Source organism: Mus pahari, chromosome 9, assembly GCF_900095145.1.
Source record: "Mus pahari chromosome 9, PAHARI_EIJ_v1.1, whole genome shotgun sequence".
Lineage (NCBI taxonomy): Eukaryota > Metazoa > Chordata > Mammalia > Rodentia > Muridae > Mus > Mus pahari.
Genome location: NC_034598.1, coordinates 24,610,739 through 24,628,402, shown reverse-complemented (window position 1 = coordinate 24,628,402; position 17,664 = coordinate 24,610,739). Strand labels below are relative to the sequence as shown.

At 40.8% G+C, this 17,664-nt stretch overlaps 1 protein-coding gene and 1 non-coding gene across 3 annotated transcripts in view; one reads left to right on the top strand and one right to left on the bottom strand.

Annotated features, from left to right (window-relative positions):
- Septin10 (septin 10) overlaps nucleotides 1-17,664 on the top strand; it is a 51,296-nt gene that overhangs the window by 8,593 nt on the left and 25,039 nt on the right. The window lies entirely within an intron of this gene.
- Nucleotides 15,678-15,806, bottom strand: LOC115064734. The gene has a single exon (XR_003844564.1). It is a non-coding gene; the product is annotated as a small nucleolar RNA SNORA17 (small nucleolar RNA).

The following is a 17,664-nucleotide window of genomic DNA, read 5'->3' as shown; positions in this document are numbered from 1 at the left end:
GGGAATACTGTTTCTCAGGTGCTCAGCAGTTCTCAGTTCACTCAGTTTGTTGTTCTTTGTATAAGGTTGAGACCTCTTGAGCTTTTCCTCATTTATGTTAGCATGTTTATTGGTGTCATCCTTGTTCAGTTCATGTTTAAGCAGTCATTCTGGTGAGACTTGATAGAACTAACTCCTTATATAGGAGACGCAGTCTCTCAGCAGACACCCTGTTCCTCTGGCTCATATAATTTTTCTGTCCCCTTTTCACAATGATCCCTGAACCTTAGGTGTAGGAGTTTTGTAGTAGATTTATCAGTTGGGGCTAAGCTCCTCGTTTCTGCATTTTGATTGGTTGTAGTTTTCTGTCATAGTCTTTATCTGTTGCAAACAGAAGCTTCCTTGATAAGGAATGAAGACTCCACTTATCTGTATATATAAGAACAAATATTTAGAATGTTGTTAGAGTTTATGCTGGTTTAGTAAAGTGTGGTTGTAGGTTCTTTAAGATCCGTCAGTATCCATGACTTTGCTATTCCTGGGTAGATGTCTAGGTTTCCAGTACCAGGAATGATTTTCCTCTTGTTGATCAGGTCCTAAGTCCAATGAGAGAGCTGTTGGTTACTGCCAAGGTATGCATGCCACTGCTGCACCCTTAGGGTTGTCATCCCATTCTGCTGTGGTTCAGAGCATGAGATTGGGTAGGACTGTTGGCTGTTTTCTCTTTTGGAAGCTTACATTGTGCTTCTGGTATCCCCAGCGGCAGTCCTCAGAGAGGAGGCTTCCGGGTCAGATCTAACTTGAGCTGGGCCTGTGTCAAAAGTGCATGCTGTTTTCAGCAATAGGGACTTAATTTCCACCTTGTGGGAGCAACCAAGGGCAGTAGCCAACAGCCTGTAATGTTTTGGGAGTCTCTTAGCCAACCCTGATCAGCTATTCAAAAGAGTGCTTCATATGCCTCATGTGGGTTATTTTGTTGTTGCTGTTGTTAGATGGTCTATTACTCTTGAGTAAAACATTGCCTAGAGCTACTACAGTACCCATTAGGTAGTAGATCTTTGTGTCATTACATTGAATGTCAAAGGGTGAAGGTTGTAGGCAAGGAACTCTTTCTTTACTTACTAATCCCAAAGTACAAAGCAGCACTGCTGGTCCTGGAAGGATGTCAGTGGTTAAGATCACTGCTCGCATTCTCAGAGGACCTACAGGACAGCTCACAGCCACCTATAACTTCATTTCTGGTCTATCCAATGCCCTCTTCCAACCTCTGCGGGTACCAGACTGACACATGGTGCACAGACATGCATGCAGAGAACACACCACTACACATAAAAATAAAATAAAAACATAGTGACATAAGGAGAAGCTATAAAGTGCTTCCTTTAAGTGAAAAGATAGACTGTTACACTTAATAAGGGAAAAACGTAAAATTATATAATAGGGTTGAAAGATATAAGGGAACAAAAAACTTACCTGTGAAATTGTTGGAAAAGAAAATGAAATGTAATATTTTTATTACAAACCACAAAAGTTAAAATGAATGGTTAAGTGCTTATTTAAGATAGAAAAGGTTTGTAGGGTTCTATATGACTGGGCTGTAGTTCATCTACCAAGGCTCTTGGGATATGTTCCCTACCTCCTCATAGAGACTACTGTTTCCAAAATAGTACCACACCTATGCAGAGTCATATACTAATTTTTTCCGGCTTATCATAACATCTACCAGTGACCTTAGTTTAAGACTCATGGAAGCACATGTGACATTCTGTAACACAGAGGGGACCCACAGCCTCCTCTTTACTTCACCTCTCCTGCCGCCCCCCCCCGCCCTTGCAATGGGGGTTCTGTAGGTCCAAGCGATAGCTCTTTGCATCTTTGTAGCTATACCGTTTATGCTCACACATTTTGCTTTGTCAGCTCTTCTACCCTCTTTGCTTTATTTGCTGACTGGGGAGCTTTTTCTTCCACAGTTTCTCTGACACTTCAGAGTTCATTCTATTATATGCATATGTCCCAACTGTACTGAAATTTAAATCACACAGATATTGACTAGCCTAGCTTTGAGCCACAATACCTTAAAATGTATAGCTATATATTTTTTTTAAACTAATACTTAGTTCATTTGGGGAGCAAGTGAAAAGCGTAATATTGATAGATTTTGTTCTGTTTCCTTGGTGTCACCTCCCCACCCTGCCCTGTCCCAATAAGGTGCATTTTGAGATGGTCTATGAACAATTACTTTTTCCTTACTCTTCCATGGCTTCTCTTGTATTTTTATTTCCCTAGCCTTGGTAAAGCCAGAAACTGCTCAGTGACTAGTTTTTCTCCTTTGACTTACATGGAACAGGGTCCAAATATACCCAATTTAGTTTCTACAACAACAAAATACAGTTTTATTGTGACTTTCCTTATTAATCCATCATGTCTGTAATGCAGTTTCTATGACTCATTCTTTATTGTCACCACATCATACTTTCATGATGTTTGGCTCAAAATTATAGTCTGAATTGAAAGGGACCCAAGAAAACCATTATTTTTATATCCCATCGAGTTTCCAAAACAAGGTTTTGCCTCTTCATGTGCCAAGATTAACAAAATGAATCTGAATTTTCCTCAGTTTCTTTCTAGTTTATGCATTGTGTACAGATTTTTAAATGTTCTGGAAATTACTTTTGTCATACCTCGAGTTAGGGAAACCTGGCTTCCCTGATATTACTGGCCTGTTATATCATCAAGGGATCACGGGGAAGGAGTATATTCAAACATCTGTAGTCTGTTTTATGGAGGAGAAACTCACCAAGAGCTGGACTTACAGAGGCAGATTTTTAACAGGGTCAGGGAAAGAGGGTCCCAAGTAGTGTGACTAACAAAAGGGTAGTTTAGTAGTGCAATTAAAAAATCTCCCATAAGCTCTGTCTTAGTCAGGGTTTCTATTCCTGCACAAACATCATGACCAAGAAGCAGTTGGGGAGGAAAGGGTTTATTCAGCTTACATTTCCATACTGCTGTTGATCACCAAAGGATGCAGGACTGGAACTCAAGCAGGGCAGGAAGCAGGAACTGATGCAGAAGCCATGGAGGGATGTTCCTTACTGGCTTGCTTCCCCTGGCTTGCTCAGCCTGCTCTCTTATAGAACCAAGACTACCAGCCCAGAGATGGCACCACCCACAAGGGGACCTTTCCCCCTTGATCACTAATTGAGAAAATGCCTTACAGCTGGATCTTGTGAAGGCATTTCCCCAACTGAAGCTCCTTTCTCTGTGATAACTCCAGTTTGTGTCAAGTTGACACAAAACTAGCCAGTACAAGCTCTGAACTTGGGCCCTAGAGGGTTAAAAGGTAACATAAATATGTCAGCAGGAGCCTGCCCTCCAGCAGGGAGGCAGAACTTTATATCTGGAGAAAGTAAACTAGTGGGAGAAAAAAGATTTATTGGTCTCAGGCTGCAAAGGTATGCATGAGATTAGAAGTACCAGATTAGGTATAATACATGAATGTCAGGCTGAACCAATCTGAATGTCCTCAGAGGTTACCTTTTATGCCAAAGAAAATATTTGTCCCTGTGTTAGATTAGATAATATGGATAAAACAGTAGGGCACTCAGTGCTCAGTGTCACTTCCTGATAAAAGTTATTATCTGCCTACATCTGAGCATGTGTGTCTTCGTGATGCCCCACACATGGCATTGTCTGGGCTATGCCACAGAACAATGCCACTTATGCTTCAAAAAAAAAATGCTGGTGAGTAAGTAAAATTTACTTAGATATACCAAAAAGAGTCTCCCTTTTATAAGACATGGAGGCAAAGGTATTTGTTGCAGCTTAGTTCATTATAATGACAGCAAAGGGTTCTGTCACAATAAAGAGAAGCATCCATGTGTACACTACAGTGCAGACTAGAACATCACATCCGAGAATGAGGTAGATAATAGTTATGTGAAACCATCTCTTGAGGAGACCCAGAGAAGAGCAGCAGCAAACAGCACGGTGCAGAACAGTTGGCTGCTATTGATGGACACCCAAAGGAGGCTGCATACACATGCACTTAGATTTGGACATCTTCCCTAGAAGGATTCAGGAGAGGCTCTAACCTCCCAGGACGGGACCAAGATGCTAAGGAATCAGGAGTAGAAGCATCAGAACTGGTTTTGTAATATTATTTTTTATTATTAATTTTTGAGAATTTTATATAACAGTACTATATTTATATCATTTCTTTCCTTGTCTCTCCCCCTCCAACTTTTTCATGTCTTTTCAACCCCACTTCCTCTCAAATTCATGACATCTTCTTCTTTAATTATGTATAAATATATGTGTATATATAAATATAATCTCCTGAGTCTAATTTAGTGTTGCTCTTATGTACGTATGTGTAGGGCTGAGTAGTTAGGGTTAGATAACCTACAGGGGGCTCCTCCTTGGAGAAGACCAATTTCCTCTTGGCAACAGTTAATTGTCTATAGCTCTTCATCTAGGTATAGGGCCTTGTGAGGTTTTGCTGCTCACACTGGATGTCAGCGGGTGCTGTCATTGTCCTGGGGTTATTTAGATTTTATGGATGGAGTTTCTCTGCCACGTGTAGAAGATACTTTCTTGCAGATGTCCAGGCTCCTACATCTTTTGCCCCCTTTTGAGGCGTTCCCTGTGCGTTAGGTATAGAGATTATGTGTAGCTCTATCAGTTTTGTACTCCCTTTTAAAACGATTTATTTATTTACTCTATGTAGATGAGCACACTGTAGCTGTCTTCAGACATACCAGAAGAGAGCATTGGATCCCATTACAGATGGTTGTGAGTCACCTGTAGTTTCTGGGAATTGAACTCAGGACCTCTGGAAGAGCAGTCAGTGTTCTTAATCATTGAGCCATCTCTCCAGCCCGTTTTGTATCATTCCTGTTGGCACTGGTTGCATTTAAAAAAAAATCCCTGCATTTGTATTAATGATAATATGTTTTTTTATTATAGGAATGAAATTTCAGGGCCTTGTTCATTCTAGGCAGGTGCTCTGCCAATTGACCTAGAATTTCAACTCCTTAATGTTAAAGAAAACGTTATTTTTCTCTAAGATCTTGTGTTGTACTCAGAAGTAGGAGAGCAGCGCGACCAAGTCTGCACAGCTTGTCTCTTTCCTTCTTTCCCATCTATTGAGGAGAGTGTGCTTGGATTGGCTTTACAGAGTGCGGCAGTAGCCTTATCTATCGTCCAGATCATGCTTGTTAACATGATTCCTTTAGGAAATTCAGGAATAGTAATATGCAGAGTTCAACTTTGTCGTAAGATTGTTTAAGACAACGTACTTACTTGGTTAGTACAAGTGAGGCACATACAATAGGTCTTTTGTATACACACAACCCTAGATATTCATACAACAGAAGATCGGTATTTTTCTGCTCTTGGCTTATGTACTTAATGATTTCTAGTTCCATACATTTTAGGAAACTAAGAGTGTTGTTTCTTACCTCCCTCTCTCTTTGTGCCTGAATAAAATTCCACATACATTGTATGGATTAAATACATTAGTTAGCTGGGTGTGGTGGCGCACGCCTTTAATCCCAGCACTTGGGAGGCAGAGGCAGGCGGATTTCTAAGTTCGAGGCCAGCCTGGTCTACAGAGTGAGTTCCAGGACAGCCAGGGCTATACAGAGAAACCCTGTCTCGAAAAACAAAAAAACCAAAGCAAAACAAAAAATAAATAAATAAATACATTAGTTAACTCTGAATTTAACTAATGCATCACTAGTTTTGCACTATTGTCACATTAAGGAATAATAAAAGGATTTCCCTTGGAGTCATTTAACCCAGAGTGAGGCCAGATTTGAATTCTCTACTTTATGTTCCCTGTGTCTTCATCCTCCTAACAAAGAGCTTCTTTTGGTCTGTATATTTTGAGCTACACAGAAAGCATCACATGGGGGAAGGAATGGGATACTTGACAGAAATCTTTAATAGCCATTTACAAGGGATTAAGTCACTGACTTCAACTGACCCAGATAGCAAACGGTATTATGACATCGTTTTTCATCAGCCACCACCCAAAGCTTGTGCTGCACATTTATGGTGGATATTTGTTTGAGAAGATTGCTTTCCTCTTTCGCATTTGCTACTTTTAACAAATGATACACATGCATTATTCTGGGTTATGGATGTGAAAGAGTACATAATTTAAGATTACAGCTATGGTTAGTTTAGGTTGTAAATGTTGATTACATGGGAAATCCAAGGTAAGTAAGGTTGATTGTTGCATTGTTTTCTTAAAAGCAGATTAAACAAAAAGTCAGAGTACACATTTGGGTAGCAGTATTAAGGCGTAAGTGACCTCAACATGTATTAACTCAGCAGAAGTTCCAGTCTTAGAATGTAGGAGATATTTTTTATCATAATGCATCGTTACAATAGATGTCTGTGTATATTTAACACATTTTCTTTACTTGTCCATTTATTAATGGATACCTAGCCTGGCTCCTCTTCCTACCTATTATGGGTAGTATAGGAATGAACATGAACATAAAGTTACCTGTGTGGTCTGCTGACAGAGTCCTTTGGGTATATAGTGGAAGGATGGTATAGTCTGGCCACACAGTAGTTCTGTTTTTCAGTTTTGAGGAACCTCCACGTTGGTTTCTCTAGTGCTGTGTCAGTTTACATTCCCAGCAGCAGTGTATACGGGCTCCTCGTTCCCACATTATTACCGGCATTTGCTTGTTAGGTTTTGATGATAGCTACTCTGACTAGGTTGAGATGGGCTCTCAAAGAAGTGTCTGTTCTTGATCAAGAGCGTGCATCGCTCACCACGTAGAACAAGTATGTGGGAACAGAAAGTGTGCTTAGCTTCTTATCCTAGTGCTGATGGTGCTGACTGTGTCCCATCCGAAACTGAAGCACAGCCTTACATGGGCACACTTCTTCTGGCAAGGCATTACCAGCTAAGAGTTCAGTGCTCAGATACCTGAGCTGTGTGGACATTTCTTTTCGAACCATCACAAATACCATGGCTGATCTGTAGAAGGTAACGACATCTCCCCCTCCCCAGCCCATTCTGTGTCCTGTCTCTTTGCTCTGGTCATTGTTTGCCTTGCCCAAGTTTGGAAATTTCATATAATCCCGTGTGTCAATTCTTGGGTTATTTTCTACGCTGCTGGCTAATCTAGGCAGTTGCTTAATGAAGGCTTTCCTTTCAGATGACTCTAGGCTGCGTCAAGTTGATAGTCAAAGCTAAGTAGGACATTATCTATTTGGTGGCTTTTCCTAATAGGATGTTATGTCACACAGACATGGACAATAAATGGTTTAAGGATTTAAGGATCAAAGATAGCAAAGATAATTTGCCACTATACCTGTAGTATTCAAGTCTCTGCACATCACTGGGTTCTAATCAATCAGCTTTGTGGATCCTTTAATGCTGGTGTACCATCTTTGAGGAATGTTAGTGATAAAGTTCTCATTTTCTGATTCTATATTTGATTTCCTATAGAACTCTTTTTGTTGACCTTTTACTCGTCTTGACCCATAAGAATCAGTTTTCTCTTACTGGGATACTTTTTTTGGTTGTATGGTAGGTATTGCGGAGATTGGGGTTTTATTCTTGTGAATATTCTCATCTCATTGGTCATGTTGACCCTTGGTTATAGGTTTTGTTCTGGCAGTTCTAGGGACTATTCTGACTCCTGGGGTGTGTTTTTTTACTTCTAAAATATGGCTCATTGCAGTTTCAAAGCTTTAAATTTAAGCTCTGCCCATCTGCCCAGAATAGGCATCCTTCATACATACTCCTCATATATATCTTCATGAGTGTCTGACGTCTGACTCTTAACGGCCCTGCTGGGATTTTTTTTTTTTTTTTTTTTTTTTTTTTTTTTTTTTTTTGCTGTGCACAGTTTTAGCGAGCATGGATTAGAGAGGAACATGCATGCATAGTTTGGANCTTCTAAAATATGGCTCATTGCAGTTTCAAAGCTTTAAATTTAAGCTCTGCCCATCTGCCCAGAATAGGCATCCTTCATACATACTCCTCATATAAATCTTCATGTGTGTCTGACGTCTGTCTCTTAATGTCTCTGCTTGTCTTTTTTTTTTTTTTTTTTTTTTTTTTTTTTGGTTTCTTTGCTGTGCACAGTTTTAGCGAGCATGGATTAGAGAGGAACATGCATGCATAGTTTGGATTCTTCCCTCTCTTCAGTTCCTTTTCTGAGTTTTTACCCAGACTGCTTGCTCCAATCTTCAAATGATTTTTTAGCCCAGGAAATGGGTAGTTCCTTCATAGGCCACAGTGACCAGGTATAGATTCTGGATGAATGAGGCAAATGTGTCTCTCAAGTAACAGATTATTTTCTCTGCAATTTCCCTTCTGACTTAGTTTGGGTTTTAGTGCTGTGAACAAACACCACAACCAAGGCAACTCTTAAAAGGACAGCATATAATTGGGGCTGGCTTACAGGTTCAGAAGTTCAGTCCATTATCATCAAGGCAATAACATGGCAGCATCCAGGCAAATATGGTACAGGAGGAGCTGAGAGCCCTACATCTGAAGACTGCTAGCAGAATAATGACTTCCAGGCAGCTAAGATGAGGGTCTTAAGCCCACACCCATAGTGGTACACCTACTCCAACAATGTCACACCTACTCCAAAAGGGCATACCTTCTAATAGTGCCACTCCCTGGGAGAGCATATACACACCATAATGCCCTCCCTTGTTTGCTTTTTCTTGGTTCACTACAGTGCTTGTGTAGGCCAAATAGTCTTTGATGTCCTAGTATTTTAGGAAGGCTTATGTCTAGTATTGACATTGATGCAGAAGGATGTGTAGGAAAAGCAATTTTTGAGAGAAAAGGTTGGTAAAAAATCCCTGGAGTATATCATGATCCTGGTCTGCATGTCCTCTCCCTGCATCCGGCATATTTACATGTGACATATAGTAGGACTATTCTTCCTAAAGTTTAAACAGTCATCTCCTTATGCTGTAACACTCCTCCAGCTTGTTTTCCATGTTCAAATCAGCTGGAACTTACAAAGTATTTTATCCGTTTAGAATATTTGAACTAACGTACCTTTTAATTTTAGTTTGTCTCTTGGACAGTTTAATGGCTATACCTCATGCTGAATGTCTGGCTCTAATTTTAAGAAAAGATTGGTCTTTGATATCTACATTACTATAACTATAAGTTATTTTTAGATGCTGAGTTTTTAGATGATGTGCTAAGATAATAACTCTTCGTGTTTGTAGTAGTTTGGATGAAAAATGTTCACCACAGGCTTGTGTATTTCAATGATTGGTCCCTAGTTGGCACTTTTTGGAAAAGTTATGGAACTTGAGGAGGTAGAGCCTTGCTGGCAGAAGATTATGGGTTGAAGTTTTATAGATTGACCTTACTTCCTGTTCTTTCTGCTTACTGTATGTAGATAAAATATGATCAGCCAGCTTTATGCTACTGCATTATGCCTTCCTGGCCAGTTGCAACACCTTTCTTGCCACGATGGACTATTATCTACTTTGGAAATACAAGCTAAATTATGCCCTTCACTCTCGTAAGTTGCTTTTGATCGTGGTGCATTTACACAGCAAAAGAAAAGTATGTAATAGAGTGTGATGTCAGATTTTAGTTTGAGGAAATGAACAGTTACGTTCCAAAAGAACAGTGATAATAATGCAGCATTTACAAAGTTTTCTTTTACTAAAATTCTCTTTTCTTTCTTCTCTGTCTCTGTCTCTGTCTCTGTCTCTCTCTCTGTGTCTCTCTCTCTCTCTCCCTTTCTTTTTCTTTCCTTTTTTTTTTTTCTTCTGAGACAGGATTTCTCTGTGTAGCCCTGGCTGTCCTGGAACTCACTCTGTAGACCAGGCTGGCCTTGAACTCAGAAATCTGCCTGCCTTTGCTTCCCAAGTGCTGGGATTAAAGGCGTGTGCCACCACTGCTTGGCAAAATTCTTTTTTCACGTATCAAATATTAATAATAGTGGCAGAAACTAGAGGTGAGACCTATCAGTAGTCAGCAGTTTATAAGTCTTGCACCTATCCTACTTAGGTTTTTATTGCTGTGATAAAAGACTCTGACCAAAAGCAACATGAAGAAAGGATATAATTTAATATTATACTTCCACATCACAGTCCATTGTTGAAGGAAGTTTGGGCAAGAATTTATCAGGAGCCTGGTGGCTTACTAGCCTGCTCTCAAAACTCATATTCATCTCTCTTTCTCATACCTCTCAGGACCTCCTGCTTATGGGTGGCACTGCCCACAGTGTGCTAAACCTTCCAGTGTCAGTCATTAACAAAGAAAGAGTTCCATAGACTTGCCTACAGGCCAACCTAATGGTGTTTTCTTAGTTGAAATTCTCTTCCCAGACGACCTTAGTGTATGTGTCAAGTTGACAAAACCATAACACAAATCACTAACCAAAACATAGGCATAATTACATCTTATTCTTTAAAACATTAATACTTAGGAAAGCAAATGGGACTCTAGTAGGGGTCACAGTGAGATTTGTCCATATCCTACTTTCCAGTGATAAAATATAAATATTATTTACTTCTTAAGATCCTAGCTAATTGTACTGTGGTTCACCTTAAATAATCAGAAAATATCAGCTCATATTATTATTAGAGATTGATGTTTTCTGTATAATCAGGATAAAAAGATTTAACTGAGATCTCTGGGTATCTCTAACTAGTGTAGATAGAGTTTAAATTACTTTAGGTTTATCAAACATTTGAGTATGTTATAAGGCTTTTTAGAACATTTAATTTACTGTATTAGTAGAAATGTAGTAATCCAATAAATTGAATCCACTTGGTATTTACTTTTTGTTTTAAAGGGAATATCTATATTTGTTTATAAGAGCTTAGATTTAAAATTCAGTACTGGAATATTTTTGGGTTAAAATTTTTGAGATGCATGAATAGCCATCCTTCAACTGGGGGCTGTGCCTATCTACTGGGGGTGGTCTCTATAGGTTGTATCTCCTCTTTGTATTTCAGCTAAAATCATCACCACTGGGTCCTGGGAGCCTCTTGCTTCCCTGATGTCTGGGACTTTGTAGTGGCTGTCTCCAGCTCCCCATCCCCCACTGCTTCATTTCTATTCAATTTTCTGACCCTCTGTACTTCTCTGTACCTGATCCTGCCCCTCCCTTCCCCCTCCTCTCTCCCTCTGAATACCACCCCCCCTCTCCCTGCTGTGGTTGTTTTGTTCCCTGTTCTATGTAGGATTGAAGCATCTATACTTTGGTCTTCCTTCTTAAGCTCCATATGGTTTGTGTGTTGTGGGTATTCTGAGCTTTGGGCTAATATTCACTTATCAGTGAGTATATACCATGTATGTTCTTTTGTGTCTGAGTTACCTCTCTCAGGATGATATTTTCTAGTTCCATCCATTTGCGAATTTTATGAAGTCATTGTTTTTAATAGCCGAGTAGTACTCCATTGTGTAAATGTACCACATTTTCTGTATTTATTCTTCTGTTGAGGGACATCTGGGTTCTTTCCAGCTTCTGGCTATTATAAATAAGGCTGCTATAAACATAATGGAGCATGTGTCCTTGTTATATGTTGAAGCATCTTTTGGGTATATGCTCAGGAGTGGTATAACTGGGTCTTCAGGCAGAACTATTTCCAGTTTTCTGAAGACCCACCAGATTGTTTTCCAAAGTGGCTTTACCAGCTTACAGTCCCACCAATAATGGAGGAGTATTCGTTCCTCTTTCTCTACATCCTTAACAGTATCTGCTATTGCCTGAGCTTTTGATCTTAGCCATTCTGACTGGTGTGAGGTGGAATCTTAGGGTTGTTTTTGATTTACATTTCCCTGATTACTAAGGATGTTGAACATTTCTTTAGGTACTTCTTGGCCATTCAAGATTCTTCAGTTGAGAATTCTTTATTTAGCTCTGTACCCCACTTTTATTTGGCTCTCTGGAGTCTAACTTCTTGAGTTCTTTGTATATTTTGGATATTAGCCCTCTATCAGATGTAGGATTGGTAAAGATCTTTTCCCAATCTGTTGGTTACCATTTTGTCCTATTGACAGTGTCCTTTGGCTTACAAAAGCTTTTTAATTTTATGAGGTCCCATTTGCCAATTGTTGATCTTAGAGCATGAGCTATTGGTGTTCTGTTCAGGAAGTTTTCCCCTGTTCCAATCAATGTATTCGAGATTCTTCCTCACTTTCTCTTCTATTAGATTCAGCATATCTGGTTTTATGTGAAGGTCCTTGATCCACTTGGTCTTGAGCTTTGTACAAGACGATAAGAACAGATCAATTTGCATTCTTGTGATGCTGATTGCCAGTTGAACCAGCACCATTTGTTGAAAATGCTGTCATTTTTCCACTGGATGGTTTTAGCTCCCTTGTCAAAAGATCAAGTGACCATAGGTGTGTGGGTTTATTTCTGGGTTTTCCATTCTATTCCATTGATCTACCTGCCTGTTTCTGAAAGACAGGGACAAAAATTGGATCAAAGAAAGGTCATCCAGAACCACCCCACCTAGGGATCCATCCCATCTGCAGACATCAAACCCCCATAATATTGTTGAAGCCAAGAAGTGCTTGCTCACAGGAGCCTGTTCCCTGAGAGGTTCTACCAGCACTTGATGAATACAGATGCAGATACTCACAAGCAACCATCGGACTGAGCCCAAGAACACCAATGGAAGATCTACAGGGAAGGACTGAAGGAGCTGAAGATTGCAGCCCTATAGAAAGAACAGTATCAACTACCTGGACTACCCAGAGCTCTCAGGGTCTAAACCACCAACCAAAGAGTATACATGGAGGGACCCATGGCTCCAGATACATATGTAGCAGGGGATGGCCTTATATGACATCAATGGGAGGGGATGGTCCTGTGGAGGCTTAATGCCCCAGTGTAGGGGGATGCTAGAGAAGTAAGGCAGGGTGGGTGAGTGGGTGGAGGAGCACCCTCATAGAGGCTAAGTGGAGGGGTATGAAGAGGAAGGGGGATATCATTTGAAATGTAATGAATAAAATAATTAATAAAAAAATCTTTAAAAAAATTTCAGTACTGGGGCTAGAAAGAGGCTTAGTGGTTAAGGACACTGGCTGCTCTTCCAGAGGACATGGGCTCAATTCCCAGCACCCACATAGCAGCTCACAGCTGTCTGTAACTTTAGTACCAGGGGGTCCAACTCCTTCACGTAGACATGCATGCAGGCAAAACACCAATGCACATGAAATATACATTATTTTCTAAAATATATAAGTATGACTCATGCAGTTTTAGTTGTAAGATCTAAAATAATTATTTTAACTTGAAAACTAGTTTTTTTTAAAAATCCAAATTATACTGAGCAATAAAGTTCTTTTACAAAGATAGTGAATGTATTGAATTTTTTAAATATGAAAACTATGCTTAAATAATGTAGGGCATTTGGGTAACCAAACAATTATTACAAAAACATGATTTAATAAAAGGACATAGTATCATCCTCATTTGTGGGTTTATCAAAAATAAGATTAGTATTGTTTTTAAGAGTTAGGAATATACCAAGTCAATTATAGTGTGTCTTGGATAAACTGCAAAAATATTTAAGTCTTTTTTAAAACACAAAAGTGAGTTAGAAATGTTTATGTACTCAGTTATCACTGCATTTGAAGATGAATGGATTCTAGATTGTATTTTAAAATCATTGAGTTTATCTTCAGAAGACAACACAAGTTTGGTGTCAGAAACAAATCTAAAGTTCATTTCCTGAAGTTCTGTAATAGGAGTTAGTTAGAAGTACCCAGTTTGTGACTGAAGGGTATGTTGGCTATAGTGTCTTATTTTTGTTGATGAAATCACCTGGATTTGTGTGTGTTGTTAGTATGTACACACACACACACACACACACACACACACACACACACACAATTTTAAAAACTAATTTTTTGTGTGTAAATTGTATATCATGACCTCCAGTCCCAGTCATCCCCCTGCTCTTGTACCCACCCTCCACCCATGCAATGCCCCACAACACAGAAAAACAATCTCGTTGTGGAAGTTGTGATGTGTCACTGTGTATTCCACAGTTTATCATTTTGTCCACAAGTCTTTGCTGGCAAATGTTCATTGCAATGACTCCTTTGTCTGGTAATCAGCCTCTGGCATCTGTCACTCTATCAATACTAGAATCTCACTGGGATTCCTCTCAGATATCCTGTTCTTGCCATGGGTCATGGAGATCCTGTAGTTTTGGGTCTGCAGGACTGGCTGATTACTGCATTCCAGCAATTCATCAATGCAGTAGATGCTGGAATGGGCCAATTCAAAGCCCTGGATCTGGGCCTGAGAGGTATCTGACCATCCTGCTCTCATGCCCTTGGGACTAGCTCACCCGCAACCTTCCTCCATCCTATCTTCCCTACCCTTCCTCCTGCAACCAGGGCCAGCTCTACCCTGCTGCCCAGATGTGCAATACGCTCCTGAGTATTCCAGCCGGTGAGGGACATGGCCAGTTCTTCCACTCTCATGATCACTGGAGTCAGCTCTCCTGCCTGCCATATATGGCAAGGGACAAGGGAAGGGAGGTGGGCATCTGTCCCTCATTGACTTCACCGCCCAGCAGGAAAGAGGTAGGGCCTGCTCTCCTATACTCACACCCTCATGACCAGCTGCCCAAGTGAAGTGCAGGGCCTGCTCTCCCATTTTCACATCCTCTGGGATGGTTCACCCTAGCCATCAGGGTCAGCAATACTGTGCTGTCCAGGCAAGGCACAGGGCCCTTCCAGATGCTGCAGCTGATGAGGGGCAGGGCCAGCTTTCCTGCCCTCATGACCCCAGGGCCAGGGGAGATCTCCAGTTTGCTGCATGTGTTGAGGAGTGAAGGAGGAGGCCACCACAAATGAGATGAGTGGTAGGGCCAGCTCACCTGCAACTCCCACATTATGTATAGGCAGCTCTCCTGCATACTGCAGCTGGCTAGGGGTGGGGTCAGCTCTCCTGCTTTCACGTCCCCAGGGCCAGCTCTTCCATGATGCCCAGGTAAGGGATGGGGTTAGGTCTTTGTAGCCTTAGACATCAACATGTTCCTAGGCATCAGCCCAAACCAGGGACATCTGCCTAGCCTTTGGGAGTAACAGATTCCTGCTGCTGCAGGGCCACAGGTCCAGATGTGGGCCCTGGTAGCAGCACAGGTGGCCTCACCAGCTATTCATCAGGCTGTTTCTCAGTACCCTCAAGTCTAAAGTTCTACCTCTTTTCATTGTACCCATCTCCTTCTGTTTCTCTTTCTCTTAACATTTCTCCACCACTTACTTGCTCCTCTTAGTGGCACCTGGGGTCTCTGAGTGTCTGAGGTTGTTGTCTCAGAAGTGGTCTCAGGAGTGCTATGCCCTGTTCATGTATTGCAGTGCCCCACAGGGGTCATCTTGGGTATGCTCTGTCCCACCAGGACTGCATGGCACCAGACTATGATGGTCATCTCAAACTAGCTCCCTGTCCAGGCCCCATGGCACAGTTCTGGTGGTTGTCTCAGGCTCACTTCTTATCCAGGTCTGCCCGAATGGCCCCTTGCAAGACCCTGTCTTGGACTCACTCTTGTGCAGGGCCTGTGTTTTCAGGGCTGGGTTCTTCTAATCTGGCTTGCTTCTTATCCTGAGAGCCTGCCCTGGCCTGCCTGGTGCTGAACTGGTGGTTGTCTCAGACTACCTCCCTGTCAGGGCCTCCTGGCTGGACTGGTGGTCGTTTCAGGCTTGCTTTTTTTCAGGGAGAGTTAGGCTGCTAATCGTCCAGATGTTCATAGGTCAGAACATGAAGTGTAGATACAGCCTTTCTTCTCTTGGCCATCTACCAATGCACGTGTGACATAGCCACACCTGCAGTGCCTCTAGGGGAAGCGTGTGTGTGTGTGTGTGTGTGTGTGTGTGTGTGTGTGTGTGTGTTTTAAGTAAGCTTATAAAAGGATGTTTCCCTGTGGCTCTTTCAAACATCCTTAGTGTTACTCTCCCTCCTCCCTGACCCTTTGTATTCATCCCCATCCCAATTCCCATTTAAAGTCTCCCTCACAATTTTTCTTTCTCCCGTTGTAGAGTCTGTATTTTGTTTAGTACTTGCTTCTTATAGACATAAATAGAATTTTCAAAACAGCAGAGCTTAGATTTAGGACAACTAATGGAAATGTCTTAGGCAAGGAAGCTCCAAGCTTTAGTTGATTTTGACAGCAGTAGTTTAGTCATCAGTCTGTAGAAGTGCAGGTCATAAGTCAAGTGAAACAGTTTTGTGTCATAGGCTGATTAAAACTGATTTAAGTATTTTTTTTTTCAGGGAAATGTTTTAATGTGCTCTAGGGACAGGCAGCATAAAGTCACTCCATGCTGCAGATCTCGAGTGGGAGGTTTATTGGGGAGTGGGTGTATAGAGGCTGCCTCTGGGTGTGGGTGGGGGAGTGTGGCGAGGAGGGACTGGCCTTTTATAAGGGGGTATAGTGCATGCGCAGGGGGGGGGATATGCCACTCCTGCCAACAGTGGGAATGTGTCTCATCTTGGCAGTCAGTGGTGACATCTGCTGTCACTGGGACCCTGGGGGCAGGAGGTAGAAATGCCTGGCTACCAACATTTATGAGTACATAGTTTTAGTTATTGTGTAATTTAGCAGGAATGCTTCAGGTATGAAGAATTCTTTGAAGTAGAACTTTTTGCTACTGTTAATACAGGGGCAATCCAGTAAGTGGAGGTTTTACTCAATGGGAAGAGCCTTACTGAGAACTGATTGACATTTAAGAAAACCTTCTTGTTAAAACTGAATCAGCATCGATTTTGTCTCAGAGTATTGAACTACAGTGACCTGTAGTCATCAAGCAGGGTCTTACCCCTCAGCTCTCCTGTAGCCTAGTCAAACTCTTCACAGCTCAGTTGTAAGCTTGCAATTTTGTTCTACCTCTTTATTTTTGGATGAAACCTTGTATTATTATAGGAAAAGGATGCATCCTTGTCTAAAATATTTATTTTTCCTCATTTTACCTAAAATATAAACTTATACTTGTTATTGTTTATTTAATTTCTCTTAACTAGCATTGAATCCAATCATATACTTGACATAATACAACAAAGTAATATTTGGACAATTACTGTTAAGACTCCATTTTTTTTTGTGTTAATTCTTACATAGACCTCATTGCTCCATGGAATTTTAAAGCATTCCTTTATCTTTTTTCTTTTCATTAAAATATGAGAGTTAGAGAATGTTACATTTCAACAGAGACCTTGAACAGTAAATTATCTTGTGAGCAGGAAAGGCAGAAAAACCCTGCAACTGCAGTTTTGAACACAAAAGGATATTTTTTTCAAGAAGCTGAAAGAGACAGCAAGTGGTTACATTTTTTGAAGGACCAAGAGACAAGAGAAAAAAAAAGACAAAACCAAAAAAATGACAACTGAAAACAGGTGGAAAAGGTTAACAGAGAGACACTGGAAAATTAGACCCGTGTTTGCATAGTTATAGCTTACTTGCAAACCAAAATCAACAATATTTTAACATTTTATTGTTATAGCTATTAGAAACTTGATTTATAACATAGTATTCTATGTACCACAAGAAAGAACATTTTTTTTTGTTAGAAACAGAAAAGGGGTTTCTCATGCCCAGGACTGGAGTTTTTGTCTTATAGTCTGTGGCTCTAGTGGGTAGCATTGTCAGTCTGTTTCATAACTCACACGCACGCACACACACACACACACACACACACACACACACACA